This window comes from Neomonachus schauinslandi, chromosome 3 (assembly GCF_002201575.2).
Source record: "Neomonachus schauinslandi chromosome 3, ASM220157v2, whole genome shotgun sequence".
In the NCBI taxonomy this organism is placed as follows: domain Eukaryota; kingdom Metazoa; phylum Chordata; class Mammalia; order Carnivora; family Phocidae; genus Neomonachus; species Neomonachus schauinslandi.
This window is the reverse complement of record NC_058405.1, coordinates 47,676,899-47,693,091: the sequence shown is the minus strand read 5'-3', so window position 1 is coordinate 47,693,091 and position 16,193 is coordinate 47,676,899. Positions and strand designations below refer to the sequence as shown.

Below are 16,193 nucleotides of genomic sequence, written 5' to 3'. Positions count from 1 at the left end.
CAGATGAATGGATAAAGAAAATGTGGTATACTGGCACAAAAACAGACACATAGATCTATGGAATTGATCTATGGAATAGAATAGAAATATGGAATAGAATATGGAATAGAATAGAAAACCCAGAAATGACCTACAGCTATATAGTCAACTAATCTTCAACAAAGCAGTAAAGACTATCCAATGGAAAAAAACCAAAACAAAACAAAACAGTCTCTTCAGCAAATGATGCTGGGAAAACTGGACAACACAGAACAATGAAATTGGGCCACTTTCTTACACCATACACAAAAATAAATTCAAAATGGATGAAAGACTTAAATGTGAGACAGGAAACCATCAAAATCCTAGAGGACAACACAGGCAGTAACCTCTTTGATATTGGCCATAGCAACTTCTTACTAGATATATCTCCTGAGACAAGGGAAACAAAAGCAAAAATAAACCATTGGGACTACATCAAAATAAAAAAGCTTTTGCACAGCAAAGGAAACAATCAAAACTAAAAGGTAACCTTTCGAATGGGAGAAGATATTTGCAAATGGCATATCTGATAAAGGGTTAGTATCCAAAATTATAAAGAACTTATCAAACTCAACACCCCAAAACCAAATAATCCAGTTAAGAAATGGGCAGAAGACATGAATTGACATTTTTCCAAAGACATCCAGATGGCCACAGACACATGAAAAGATGCTCAACATCACTCATCATCAGGGAAATACAAATCAAAACTACAATGAGGAATCACCTCATACCTGTCAGAATGGCTACAATTAACAACACAGGAAACAACAGGTGTTGGCAAGGAAAGGGGAGAAAGGGGAACTGTTTTGCACTGTTGGTGGGAATGCAAACGGGTGCAGCCACTCTGGAAAACAGGGTGGAGGCTTCTCAAAAAGTGAAAAATAGAAAGACCCTATGATCCAGCAATTACACTACTAGGTATTTACCCAAAGGATATAAAAACACCGATTCAAAGGGACACATGAACCCCAATGTTTATAGCAGCATTATCAACAATAGACAAATTTTGGAAAGAACCCAAATGTCCACCGATGAATGGCTAAAGAAAATGTGGTTATCAAAAAGAATGAAATCTTGCCATTTGCAGTGACATGGATGGAGCTAGAGAGTATTATGGTAAGCGCAGTAAGTCAGAGAAAGACAAATACCGTATGATTTCACTCATATGTGGAATTTAAGAAATAAAACAGATAAACATGGGGGTGGGGGAAGAGAGACAAACCAGGAAACAGACTTTTTTTTTTTTTAAAGATTTTATTTATTATTTGACAGAGAGAGAATGAGAGAGAGAGAGCACATGAGAGGGGGGAGGGTCAGAGGGAGAAGGAGACTCCCTGCCGAGCAGGGAGCCCCATGCGGGACTCGATCCCGGGACTCCAGGATCATGACCTGAGCCGAAGGCAGTCGCTTAACCAACTGAGCCACCCAGGTGCCCAGGAAACAGACTCTTAATTACAGAAAATAAACTGAGGGTTATAGGAGGGGAGGTGAGCAAGGGGTTGAGTTAAATAGGTGCTAGGTATGAGGGTACTTGTGATGAGCACTGAGTGGTGTATGTAAGTGATGAATCACTAAATTCTACTCCTGAAACTAATATAATACTAAATAACTGGAATTTAAATAAAAACTTGGAAAAAAGAAAAGAAAATGTGGTATATATGTACAATTGAATATTATTCAACCATGCATGAGAAATAAGGAAATCCTGCCACTCGGATAAATCTGGTAGACATTATGCTAAATAAAATAAGTCAGGCACACACACACACAAAAATAATGTATAACCTCACTTATATGTGGAATCTAAAGCAGTCAAACTCTTAGATACAGAGAGTACAATGGTGGTTGCCAGAGGCTAGGGGATATTGGAAATAGGGAGATGTTGGTCAAGGGGTACAAAGTATCAGTTATGTAAGATGAGTAAATTCTGGAGATTTAATGTCTAACAATGTGACTATAGTTAATTATAGTTAACAGTACAGTATTATACACTTGAAATTTGCTTAGAGGGTAGATCTTAAGTGTTCTCACCGCAAAAAAAAAGAGAGAAAAAAGAAAGCAAAGGTGGTGCTGGATATATTAATTGGCTTGACTGTCATGATTAATTCACAATGCTTATATATATATCAAATCATCAATTTGTACTCCTTAAATATATATTTTTAATTGTAAATTATACCTCTAATAAGTTAGAATACACTTATCACACATTTAGTTATATAATTAAACTTTTAATATGGTATATATATGTATGTATATATAATCAACATTCAAATAACTTCATTTAGTAAAAACTAGTTCTTTATTACAAAAGACAATTTGAACACGTTTTGAGAACTCACTGGTAAATCTGAATTGTTTGGTAAATGATTTCTTATGAAATTTTATTATGTAATGACATGTACATTTCAAAGGGGGGGGGAAGTGGCTTTTGAAGTTTAAGTTTACCTGAATAATGAAAGGTGGAAGAGAATACAGAAGATGTAGAATAGGATAGAATATTAGAAACTTTACAAATGTTTACTCAAAGATTAGCAGGAAAAATCAAGGCTCTAGGAAGGAACAAACAAAATCTTAATGAGGTACCACTTTCAAATATTGAATTTCCAATTAGTAGCATCCGAAAATTACAAAGAAGTTTGAGGAAAGGAGAAATGGTTAAATAAGGTCTTGTATAAAGTAATGTGGATGATACAACCAGTCCACAATTTAAGACATGAAAAAGACAAACTGATGCCTTTGAGATTGGATTTCCATTAGGACATGTAGGGCAGTACTGTGCTCCTGGGGAAGCTAGGCAAAAATTAAAGTTCTATAGAAAGTCAAAGAACAAAATATGAATAGAGATCAATTTTATAATTCCAGAATATAGATAAAAGAATTTCATTTGTGCTAGATTTTCATCTTCAAATCCTAGGGTTTGGGGGGGGTGGGGAATGCCCCTTTTAAACTTGACATATGTTTCTGGGATGATCTTCCTTAATTCAAAAGGTTCATTCACAGAATGACTATATTAAGCATGTTTTGTTGGATGACCAAACAAAATTCCAAATTCATTTAGAATTACAATGAGAGTTTGTTGAGAGTGCAATCATATATACCATTATTTAGAGGATACACTTATAATAGAGAAAGAGACATACCTCAGCAAAAGACTGACAAAGTCTTTATAATACAGCATCTTGTGTGAATAGTTTATATAGATTACAATTTCCTATTCATAAATATGGAATATGAAAATAAATTACAAGTCACAAATATAACAAAATAGGCATAACAAGAAAGAAAGCAAATACAAATGTTTGATTTGTGCATACCACAGATTTTATACAATTTCATTATCATATAAATAGCTCACATATATAATCTTTCATGCGTTAATTCTGATAAATGTAACAGTAAAAATTAAGATTAATAGAGTCTGCTTTGAAAGGTTTGCTACAAGTTATTTCTACAACCTTTTTCAGCATGGTTACATTGTGCTCTGAGAAAGTTTGTGCATTCTATTAGTGATTTACAATAACTGCTAGCTTGTGTTTTTATATATTGTTAAACTGTGTAAGATTGCTTTTTTTATTCTCAACTTTTGATGCCTAGATTTTTGTAAGTTATGAGTCTTTACAAATGTGCTGAGCACAGAAGAATAAATTAAAAAGTGTTTTGAACATTTAAAAGTAATAATTAAAGAACACCTAACTATTCATAAACTACTGAAGTCTGTAGCTGGCCAGTCGTATTTTGTTATTAATATTATTCATTATTTTTATCTTATTAGTCATTTATTAATTTGGTGAACATTTATCAAGCATCTGCTATGCACTAGTCCTTGAACTACACAGAGAAATACGAGAAAACCATAATGTATTCACCAAAATCAGATTTACTGCCTACTCAGAAAAACATAAATAAGGAAAAAATTGTAATAGATTATTATAAATGCTGTGGTAAAATCAAGCTGGTGGTAAAATGGGAACTTACTAACATAACCTGGAAATCAGGGAAGACCTCAAATAAAAACAACCTTCAATTTGATCCTTGAGATACGAGTTAAGGTCAGGTTGACTTGGGTGTGGACAGGGATTTTGAGAATAGGGAACCCACATGTTCAAGTACAGATGTTGCAAGAGAACATGGTATATATCTGGAACTTGAGACAGTTGTGTATGCTAATGTATTGAGTGCTTGAGAAGCTATCACAGAAATAGGAAATATGGCTTGGATACCAATGAAGATAATATTATAGGGGTTTTAAGTCAGGCTAAAAGAATGATACTACTCGCAAACTGAATCATGGAACACTACATCAAAAACTAATGATGTAATGTATGGTGAATAACATAATAAACAAATTAAAAATTTAAAAAATTAAAAAAAAATGATACTATTGAAAGCAAAGAGAGACATTTAAAAGTTTTAAACAGAGAATAAAGTTTTATTATATATGCAATTAAGAAAATCAATCTGAGGAAATATACGGACTATTATTTCTTCACGTTTCTTCTACTCTGTTCTCTTGGTATTTTCCTCTAGGATTGAAATTATATATATATCAGACATTTGATATTGTATTAGAGCTCTTGAATGTTTTATTCTGTGCTTTCACTCTCCGCCCCTCCCCCCCCTTAATTCTCTCTCATACTTTGGGTAATGTCTATCAACCCAACTAATTTCAATGATTTTATTTTCAGTTCTCTCAAGTCTACTGATGTTCCTACTGAAGTTATTCTTTCATATCTGACAATTTATAATTATTTCTGGCATTTCCATTTGACTATTTCATCTCTGCTGAAAATTTCCTGCGATGGTTAATTTTAAGTGTCTAATTGACTGGGCATCCAGCTATTTAGTTAGACCTTATTCTGGGTGTGTCTGTGCGGGAGTTTCTGGATGAGATTAACATTTGAATTAATTGAGTAAATCAGATGGCCCTACCCAGTGGGTATGGGCCTAATCTAATCTATTGGAGGCTTGACTAGAACAAAAGTCTCTAAGTAAGTGAGAATTAATTCTAATTGTTTTAGAGCTGAGACATCTGTCTTGTCTTACTGTCAACATTGGAACTTACTCCATTGGTTCTTCTGGGTCTCCCTTAAACCAACAGCAAATCTTGGGACTTCTTAGCCTCCATAATCATGTGAGCCAATTCCTTATAATAAATCTCTTTACATAAAATGTTTATGTAAATATATTAGGATATATTTATATGTAATATATAGGGTATACTATAACCAATATACATATTGGTTCTGTTTCTCTAGAAAACCCAGACTAATACCCAGTATATTCATACATGTTGTACACCTTTCCCACATTTTTTATATTTTTATCATAGTTATTTTAAAGTGTCCTATATGATAGTTTCAATATCTAGGTCATTTACAAATCTGGTTCTGTTTATTGCTTTGTCTCTTTATAATAGGTTGGCTCCTCTTGCTTGTGTGTGTATTCTTAAATTTTTAATAGAATGGTAGTTGTTTTGTGTAGTCAAGCAGTAAGGACTGAGGTATACGTCTCGGCTATTACTGACTGACAAGCTAGGCCACTTCACTTTCTGCATTCTTTGTAATTCAGGTGACTAAATTTTGTTGAGGCCACAGAGAGATTATTTTTCTATCCTCCATCACATTTGAGGTAATTCTTATGTTCCATCTTTCTCCAGAGGACATGTCTTCCCTTTCTTGAATTTTAGGTTACATATTTGCTTTGGGATCTCAGATTTCTGATAGAGTCAAAGAAAGTTATGATATTTTAATCAACTTTTACTCATTTTTGTGTGATAAAGATACTATTTGCAGCTTTATTTTTTTATTTTTTTTTTTTTTAAAGATTTTATTCATTTATTTGACAGAGAGAGACACAGCGAGAGAGGGAACACAAGCAGGGGGAGTGGGAGAGGGAGAAGCAGGCTTCTGCTGAGCAGATAGCCCGATGCGGGGCTGGATCCCAGGACCCTGGGATCATGACCTGAGCCGAAGGCAGACGCTTAACGACTGAGCCACCTAGGCGCCCCTATTTGCAGCTTTATACAACCTAAGGGAAATGGGAAGTTTTCATAACTTTTTAAACAAAAATCTCCAATATCACAGATTTACTCCGCAAGTTGTTTCCTTGCTTTGTGGTAAATTAAGGTCCCCAATACACCTGTGAATTTGACCTCCTGGACTCAGTGTCCTAATTTTGTAGTAAATTTTTATCTATTGATACAGACCTATTTACAGGATGTGATTCTGTCCTATTTTTAATCCAGAGAGATGCTTATCTTGGTTTCGGTATGACTTTAATTTTAAAATGTGTTCAAAAATATTTTTATCTAAATTGATATGTAATTCTTGGGAGGGAAGGAAGCGTCACCTTGTTTTCTTACACACTTTTCTTGATATTTGTGCATTTTTTAATAGCATCTACTTGGTCTCTAAGCAGAATTCACCACATTTTTCCACTCTTCTTTCCTTCCAGAAAAAAATCACTCTTGCCTTAGTTCCCTCCGCCCTCTCCTACATTGTCCCTCTCTCTCATCCTTTCTTTCTCTTTCTCTTCCTTCCCCTCTCTCTCTGTCTCTCATTCTCCTTCTCTCTCACTCTATCTCTGGGTTACATTGTCTTTTAAATACATTCAAATACATATAAACTATGACCACCAATATATCTGCAGTCCAAAACTCCCTTCTAACTCTGTTTCCAGTAAGTACCAGATATTTCCACCTCATATGTCTCAGTGGACTTTAGACAAATACATCCCAAATGTAATTTTTGTTAGTTACCATAAATCATCTCTTCCTTCAAACTCTCCAATCTATAAATAGTGATGACACTCAGCTGCTTGTTGAAAATAGAGTGCATGCTCCTTTGGCTTCTCTCTTTCCATCAACCACCTGTCAATTACCAGGTTATGTTGGCTTAACTTCAAAATATATTTCAGATCTATCCAATTTTATCTATTTCAACTGTGACTTCTCCAATTCAAGCTGTAATTCTTTCTTGCTGGCAGTACCTCCTGTCTCTTCACTTTTTGACCTACCCTGTCCCCACTTCAGTCTCCTGAAGCTAAATTTTATTCTCAAAATGGAAATAAAAGCATATGATTTTCCTACTAAAATTCTTCATGGGCCCCCCAATAAGCATATTACAAAATTCAAATTCCTAAATTTTTGCCAACATGTCCCTTCATGATCAGAAGACTCCTTAGTCTCCCCTTGCATCAGTTCTACCTCCCCTGCTAATTATAGCCATATTGCCCGACTTTCAAATAATTGAATCCATTCAGCATTTTTAACATCTTTGGATATGGAAGCACATGATATTTTCTCTAACTACCTCTGCCCTTCACTGACTCTTCGTTGATAATTTCTATTTAGGTTTCAGGTCTTATCTTACGTTTTGGGGGAAGGCTTTCCATTAACCACAATGCAAATTTGGTAACCCTGGTATAATTTCTCATATTGTGCTATATTTTCCATAAATGATCACAGTCCATCATTTTTTGTGTTTGTATTTGATTATTTGTTCAATGCCTTTTCCTCCTTCTATTGTAAGCTTTACCAGATCAAGACTCATACCTATTACATCACTTCTGTATCCTCAGTACTTACAACAAGCATGGAATGAAATTGCTTTTTAATAAATATGTTTTGACTGAGCGAATGAATTTTTAAAGGTATAGTATTATGTTTTGGCCTAAATGAACAAATTCAAAAGCATTAAATTCACTCTGTTAAAAATTTGAAATTTTCTGCCATGTTACAAAAACAGGGAAACAGCTTGGTAATTTATGATATATTATATGGCCTTAAAGGACTAAAAGGGCTCTACTGTTATATAATCACTTTAAAATAGTAATATAAAAATAAACATTACATACTTGGCCAAATATTCCACCCAATAATTTTGCATTATTAGCATAATCTTCCATATAATAGGGAATGGAATCTACCCAAATTATCTTTTAGTGAAAAGAAAATTTGAGGGTGCCTGGGTGGCTCAGTTGGTTGGGCGACTGTCTTCGGCTCAGGTCATGATCCTGGAGTCCCGGGATCGAGTCCTGCATCAGGCTCCCTGCTCTGCAAGGAGTCTGCTTCTCCCTCTGACCCTCCTCCCCCCTCATGTGCTATCTCTCTCTCAAATAAATAAATAAATAAATAAATAAAATCTTATCAAAAAAATTTTTGATAAATATATAGTATAGTTTCTCAACAGAAAAAACGCATATCATTGTAACTTTCCCCTGTTGTCTTGCCCTTTTCCCAGTGTTTATTTTACTTAATATGCTCTCATTTTGTTGTTATTGCTGTTTCTATATGTCAAATTTTATGTTATGTGAAGCTAGATCACTAGGAACACATCCGTAAGTTCTATCTTCTCTTGAGAGGCTAAATAGTCAATAAGTAAATTCCTTTATATTTCAGTGAGTATAACAACATTAATTCAAATTTTTAAGGTTTGAATACCTTAAACTTGGATAATGAAAAGTGTTCCCTTCCAAATGAAAGCTGCTGGGGTACAAAAGTAAAGACTGAGGGGCGCCTGGGTGGCTCAGTCGGTTAAGCGTCTGCCTTCGGCTCAGGTCATGATCCCAGGGTCCTGGGATCGAGCCCCGCGTCGGGCTCCCTGCTCAGCAGGAAGCCTGCTTCTCCCTCTCCCACTCCCGCTGCTTGTGTTCCCTCTCTTGCTCTCTTTCTGTCAAATAAATAAATAAAATCTTTAAAAGAAAAAAAAAAGTAAAGGCTGAGCCTATTTACACAATAGCACCTTCAGGGACATATCCCCACCTTAACTTCTCTGTTAGCCTTTAGTATTTTTAAATGCATCTCATGTAAACAGTCCTCTAAGGGAAAATGGCAATAAATCTTCAATAAATTCCTAGTCAAATTTCCAGTTGCAGTGACAAATATTTTGCTACAATGGTATCACTGATAAATTATATTAAAAATAAATAAACTTATTATTAAAAGCCTCTTTTTCTAGAACACAGTGTTCATATTTGAGTTTGTCAGGAATTAAATAGCCATGCATTTTTAATGAAGAGTGGATGAATATAATGATCATTTGAGAGTTATTGACACATCCATATCCATAGGATAGTGTCTTATTAAACTATCCCTGCTCTTTTCTTAATAGGGTTTACACATTCAATGTTAATAATAAATGAACATTTTAAATTCATTTCTATTGTTAAATCCTATTTGTACTCCTTCAGGAACATTATTAAAACTGGTTTTATAAAACTTATTTCTCAAGATGCATATGTATAAGTTACTGTTCTTCAAAAAAATTTCTATGTGACTAAAATTTCCAAATCATTATAAATAAATTATTCATTTGTTAACTGCCAGAAATAACCGTTTTTCTTGCACTGGTCTCCTTGAAGGTGGCCTCAGAAATGATATACTTATCATTATCCAAGAAGCACATATTGTTTAGTAATCTGTTAGAAAGAGACACTACTCACCTTGCATGCTGATCTTTACTGAAATGCTAATCTAATTTAACTTCCAAGTCTGAGGTAATCTTTATTTTGCATAAGTGAGCTGAAAAATTTACAGTTTGCCAATAGAATGCAAGCGATTTAAAGCTTCAACATCCAAGTGGCCGGTTAGCTCAGTTGGTTAGAGCGTGGTGCTGATAAATCTTCAACATCCACTTGGGCATTTTGATTCCCAGATACAGAGACAACAAAGGAGTAACCCTGAATCAGTTTGTCCATGAAGTTAAGGTAAAAGTATCATAAATTATTGAATCATACATGTGTCTGTTGCATCACAGTTTTGAAAATAATGTCTTTTTTTTTCAAACAGTACTTTGACAGTGAAATAAAATACAAATAGGAAAAGTTACCTCTCTGATTTAAATGTCCGATTAAATAGACTCCAAATTCTTTGTGTTTATTCTGTCAATATCAAAACGCATTTTTTGCAGCAGTGTGTTCCAGATATTTGGCTTCATGAACCAGAAACAATGGCAACAACTGGGAACTGGGGATTGTCGTAATGCTGGCAAAATTTACTTTTGCTAAGACAGGACATAAAATAAAAACAAGCCCCAAACAAAACAAAAGCAGTAAAATCAAACATGAATTCACAATCCACCATTCACTAAATAGATGTCTACTAAGCACCTATTTTCATGCTGTGCAGCCCTCTATCAGGACAACAGAGAGAAAATGAACAAAATCATCATGTCCCCTGCCCTTATGGACCTTATAGTTATAGCCAAATATTTAAAGAAATGAGTAGATATTATAAAACACACTATGCACCATGTTGGAAAATAGAGACAGTATCACAGAAGGATTCATCTTAGGTTGAGGGTCCAGACAACCTCTCTGAAGAAACAGCATTTAAGTTGAAGCCCTAAGACTATGAGTCAGTCAAGTATATTAGAGGTAAAGAATGTTCCAAGAAGAGGGAATAATATGTGCACAGGGAGAGGATACCTGTTACTAAAAATTTACTATTCTAAAGTTTTCATCTATTATTCAAAAACTTTACAGTTGGCTTGAGGGTTCAAAAGCAAACACAGCAGACATGGTCTCTGCCATTATGAAACTTATAAGCTAGTGAGGGAAAGACAATTAAAAACACCCAAAGAACAAATGATCCAATCAAGAAATGCGCAGAAGACATGAACAGATATTTTCCCAAAGAAGACATCCAAATGGCCAACAGACACATGAAAAAGTGTTCAACATCACTCGGCATCAGGGAAATCCAAATCAAAACCTCAGTGAGATGTCACCTCACACCAGTCAGAATGGCTAAAATTAACAAGTCAGGAAACGACAGGTGTTGGCAGGGATGCGGAGAAAGGGGAACCCTCCTACACTACTGGCGGGAATGCAAGCTGGTGCAGCCACTCTGGAAAGCTGTATGGAGGTTCTTCAAAAAGGTGAAAATAGAGCAACCATACAATCCAGCAATTGCACTACTGAGTATTTACCCCAAAGATACAAATGTAGGGATCCGAAGAGGTATGTGCACCCCGATGTTTATAGCAGCAATGTCCACAATAGCCAAACTGTGGAAAGAGCCAAGATGTCCATCGACAGATGAATGGATAAAGAAGATGTGGTATATATATACAATGGAATATTATGCAGACAGCAAAAGGAATGAAATCTTGCCATTTGCAACGACATGGATGGAACTGGATAGTGTTATGCTGACTGAAATAAGTCAGAGAAAGACATGTATCATCTGACCTCACTGTTATAAGGAATTCTTAATCTCAGAAAACAAACTGAGTGTTACTGGAGTGGTGGGGGGTGGGAGGGATGGGGTGGCTGGGTGATAGACAATGGGGAGGGTACGTGCTATGGTGAGCGCTGTGAACTGTGTAAGACTGTTGAATTACAGATCTGTACCTCTGAAACAAATAATACGTTATATGTTAAAAAAAAAAAAAGAAGAAGAAGAAGATAGCAGGAGGGGAAGAATGAAGGGGGGGAAATCGGAGGGGGAGACGAACCATGAGAGACGATGGACTCTGAAAAACAAACTGAGGGTTCTAGAGGGGAGGGGGATAGGAGGATGGGTTAGCCCGGTGATGGGTATTAAAGAGGGCACGTTCTGCTTGGAGCACTGGGTGTTATACGCAAACAATGAATCATGGAACACTATATCAAAAACTAATGAGGTAATGTATGGTGATTAACATAACATAATAATAAAAAAAACACTATTAAAGAGAACAGATCAATGATAGTGAACGTTTGAGGTGCTAAACCCAATCTAATCTAATCTGTAGGCTGAAACATGGAAGAATCCTCAGAGGGAGTGGCATGTCCAAACGAATTACAGATTGAATTAGAAGAAATGGGGAGAGGCGTAAGTAGTACTTGTGGTGAGGCTGGAAAAATAAATGGCAGTTTACCTCTTCAAGGGTCTTTTCAATCAAGTTTGTGACTTAATACTTGTAGAGTTTCAGCAGGGAAGTGGCATGACTTGATTTATGTTTTTACATAAATAAAATGTGTTTTACATAAAGACTCTGACTACATGTGGAGACTAAATATTTTGAAAAGAAAAAAAACATCTAAATATAGGGAAAGCAGTTAAAATACTATAGTGGTTTTCTAGGTATCCAATGATGGTTGTCTGCGATAAAAGGTGACAGAGAAAACCAAAAGAAATTAAAAGATTCAAAGGAAGTTTAGCAGGTAGCGTTAACAAGAATTAGTGATTTATTCAGTGGAGGTAAGGTTAAATTAAGTCAAAAACCCCCTTAAATATTTTCTGCATAATATATATAAAAATTTGTATTTATAACGAAATAACAATAGTATCTACACATTCTGAAGCTACAATTATTCAATTATTTGGGTTTTTATATTTTGAAATTTATTTACAATGAGTGTGTGTTAATTTCCATACTACATAATCTAGGAAAATTTGTTTAAAATGTCAGCTATTCAGTTGATTACATTTTCTCACTAAATAACCCCAAACAGCAACTTGCAGGACTTTTTTGGTAATAACTACAGATAAGGTATCCTTTATATTTCTTCTTTAAAGGAAAAATTATATAAAATTCCAATTTTATGAGTTTATTCATTCTCCACATGTGCCAAAGTGACTGTTTAGAAAATCAATAACAAATTATATTGCTTTTGACCATCCACCTTGCATTTTTTTCCCATAGTATACACATTCTACTTGAAGTATCCATGTGGTTAATTATTAACTTTGTGGATAGTAGCAAAGCACATAATAAAAAGTTAATGTCAAGCAAACAACATGGGCTTTGAGGATCCCTGATCTTCAGATTATAGCTTTAAGAGAGAGATCTAGTCAACTGGCCTCATCTTACTGTCGTGGTTCTCGGGAATGAACTGAATGCATGCAGGGATATAAAACTACAAATATAATCTCTAATTCACACAGAATATAATATCTCCCTCTCCCTGGCTTCTGTTTGAGTCTTGGTTTTTCTCTCCAACACTTGGACTAGTCGTCAGATCTGAAATCTAGGGCGGTAGAGTGGATGTTGATTCTTGGAGTTGATCTCTGCTTGCATGAGGTGTGTTCATGTTAATTCATGCTGCCATTTCCAAGAAGTTTCTCTGGAACTAAGATTCTGGTATCTGTCACTGCACATTCAAATAGTGCTGTACTACTTCACTAGGAGTGTGGGTACCTTATAATAACAACATAGTTCTAATTTTTCCCTTCCCTCTCTTGTGTCATTGTCGTCATTTATATATAACACATATAAATATGTACATACATACATAAGCATACATAATAGAATACATTGGTGCTATTATTATTTTGAACAAACTATTATCTGTTAGATCAATTAAGTAAAGAAACATAAAAGCTTTTTGGTTTACCTTCACTTTTTTCTTCTTTGATGCTCCTCCTTTCTTTATGTAGAACTGACTTTCTGACCTATATCATTTTCCTTCTCTCTGTAGAACTTCTAACATTTTTTGCAAGACCGGTCTACTGACAACAATTCCGTCAATTTTTGTTTGTCTGAGAAAGTCTATTTCTTCTTCACTTTGGAAGGGTAATTTCACAGGGTACAGAATTCTATGTGTAGTGGCTTTTTTCTCTGAACACTTTAAATATTTTACTCCTCTCTCTTCTTGCTTACTTGGTTTCTGGAAAGAAGTTGGATGTAATTTTTATCTTTGTTCCTCCATAAGTAAGTTGTTTTTGTTTTTGTTTTTAATCTCTGGCTTCTTTCAGGAGTTTTCCCTAATCTTTGATTTTCTGTATTCTGAAAATGATATGCTGAGGTATAGCTTTGTTGGCATTTATTCTGTTTGTTTATTCTAAGTTTTCTCCATCTGTGGTCTGGTGTCTGACAATTTAAATCAATTTGTAGTTATTATTGTTTCAAATATTTATTGTTTCTTTCTTTTTCTTCTGGTATTCCCACTACAGGTCTGTTACATCTTTTGTAGTTATCCCACCAACCTTGGATATTCCTTTCCGTTTTGTTTTTTCTTTCTTCTTTCAGCCTTTGTTCTCTTTGCTTTTTGGTTTTCCAGGATTCTATTGAAATATCATCTAGTTCAGAAATCCTTCCTCAGCTGTATCCTGTCTACTAATAAGCCCATCAAAGGCATTCTTCCTTTCTGTCACAGTGTATTTTTATTTCTAATATTTGTCTTGGGCTCTTTCTTAGGATTTCCCTCTCTCTGCTTACATTGCCTTGTTATCGCATGCTGCCCACTTTATACATTAGAGCCCTTTGCATATTAATCATAATTGTTTAAAATTTTTGGTCTGATAAATCCCAACATTTCCTGCTATTTTTGGTTTTGATGTTTGTTTGGTCGGGGGGGGGGGGGGGGGGGGGGGGGGGGAGTTTGCCTTTGGTATGCCTTGTAAGTTTTTCTTGATAGTCAGACATGATATACTGAGTAAAAGGAGCTCCTGTAAATAAGCCTTTAGTAATGTGGTGGTGAGGTGTGGGGGGAGAGACAGAGTTCTGTATAGTCCTATAATTAGGTCTTTTAGTGAGCAAGTGCCTCTACTGTGAATTTCACAAGTATTTTGAAGGTTTTTGTTCTCCTCCCCCACCTTAGTGGGGCAGGATGGCTAGAGTGGGCTGCGGTTGGGTGTTTCCCATTCCCTACTTCAGTTAGTCTCTCTTAATACCCCGGTAGGTTAGGTTCTATTTAAGCAGTTTGCCCTGAGGGCAGGCCTTGTTAAGAAGAACAGAATGCTCTGCTATAATTCAAAATGGTTCCTTTTCCCCTTTCCTTGTGGACGCACAAGCGGATTTTTCTCTGATATTTACAGTGGGAACCTGGTCAAACTCCTGGAGGTAAACCTCACATTATGGTGTCCCACTGGATTCCCCTGGAGTTTTAAACTCTCAGACTTGTCCACGCTGAGTGTCCAGCACTTTGTCAATTAGAGCTCAGGTTTTCCTGCCCTGGCACTGGTTCTCAAGGTGGTTTACGTTTATGAGTTTCTGTTCTGGTAAATCACAACTCCCTCTCTTTGCCTGCCTGCCTCTCCAATGACAGTGGTTGCCGTGTGTTCACCCCCCGCATCTTTTAGATCCAAGAAGAGTTTTTAATTTTTCAGTCTGTTCAGCTTTTTCTTGTTAGGTTGAATTTACATGTGGAATCAGAACTTGTCATATCTACCATACAGAAAAGTATTATTATTATTTTTTTTAAAGATTTTATTTATTTATTTGAGAGAGAGAATGAGAGACAGCACAAGAGGGAAGAGGGTCAGAGGGAGAAGCAGACCCCCCGCTGAGCAGAGAGCCAGATGCGGGACTCGATCCCGGGACTCCAGGATCATGACCTGAGCCGAAGGCAGTCGCTTAACCAACTGAGCCACCCAGGTGCCCCAGAAAAGTATTCTTTAATAGTACTCCTTGTCTATACCATCATCATCTTAACTTGGAAGTTAAATTCCTTGAATATTGATGATATCCATGATTAATTTTTAGTTGCCCATGTCCCTTGTTTGTTGTGAGAGCATGTTTTATGGAAGAATTAAAGTTTGGCCTTGGTAAAATATGATGTATGTCTAATTCCAAATTTTAAGAGCATTTATTTAAATTCATGCATTATAGCTTTCATTCAGTTTCTAAATGAATAGTCATTTATATCTAACTTCTAGTTTACATGCATCTGAAAATCAGAGTGTAAATAACTATACCTTAAACTGAATTAGGTCAAAAACTTCTTTTGTTTGATTGGTAAATAATGCAAATAAAAGAATTCCGAAGTTGTATCAACATTTTCTTAAAGGCGCATTTTCCCATTTGGCAGGAAGTTGGGAAGGGTTCATTCTCACACAATTTGATATATTCCCTATAAAACATCTATCCAAAGCTTTGCACAGTGGCAGTATCGTAGCCAATGAGGTTTATCCGAGGCGCGATTATTGCTAATTGAAAACATCTACCCAAAAGGAAAAAAAAAAAAAAAAACAAGAATGTTTGCCATTGATAATTTTACTCTTGTGTTTCTGACTGCCTAAAATAAATTGCTGTTATGTCAATGTTTTAAAATATCTACTTGCATCATTTTTTTATTCCTTAAACATTTTCAACTATGTTACCTTGTACCTTTTTCTTTTTCCAGATGAAAGGAAAAGAGCTCATTAGTTCTCAATAAATCCAAGGTCACAAATTTATTGAGTAAGGGTAACAGGCATAGGGTTTCTGATTTATGGTGCCCTTTGCAAGTTCTACGTTAGC

At 35.5% G+C, this 16,193-nt stretch overlaps 1 pseudogene; it reads left to right on the top strand.

Moving 5' to 3' along the window:
* The first annotated feature begins 15,823 nt into the window (after window positions 1-15,823).
* On the top strand, window positions 15,824-15,950 carry LOC123324353 (annotated as a pseudogene).
* The last annotated feature ends 243 nt before the right edge of the window (window positions 15,951-16,193 follow it).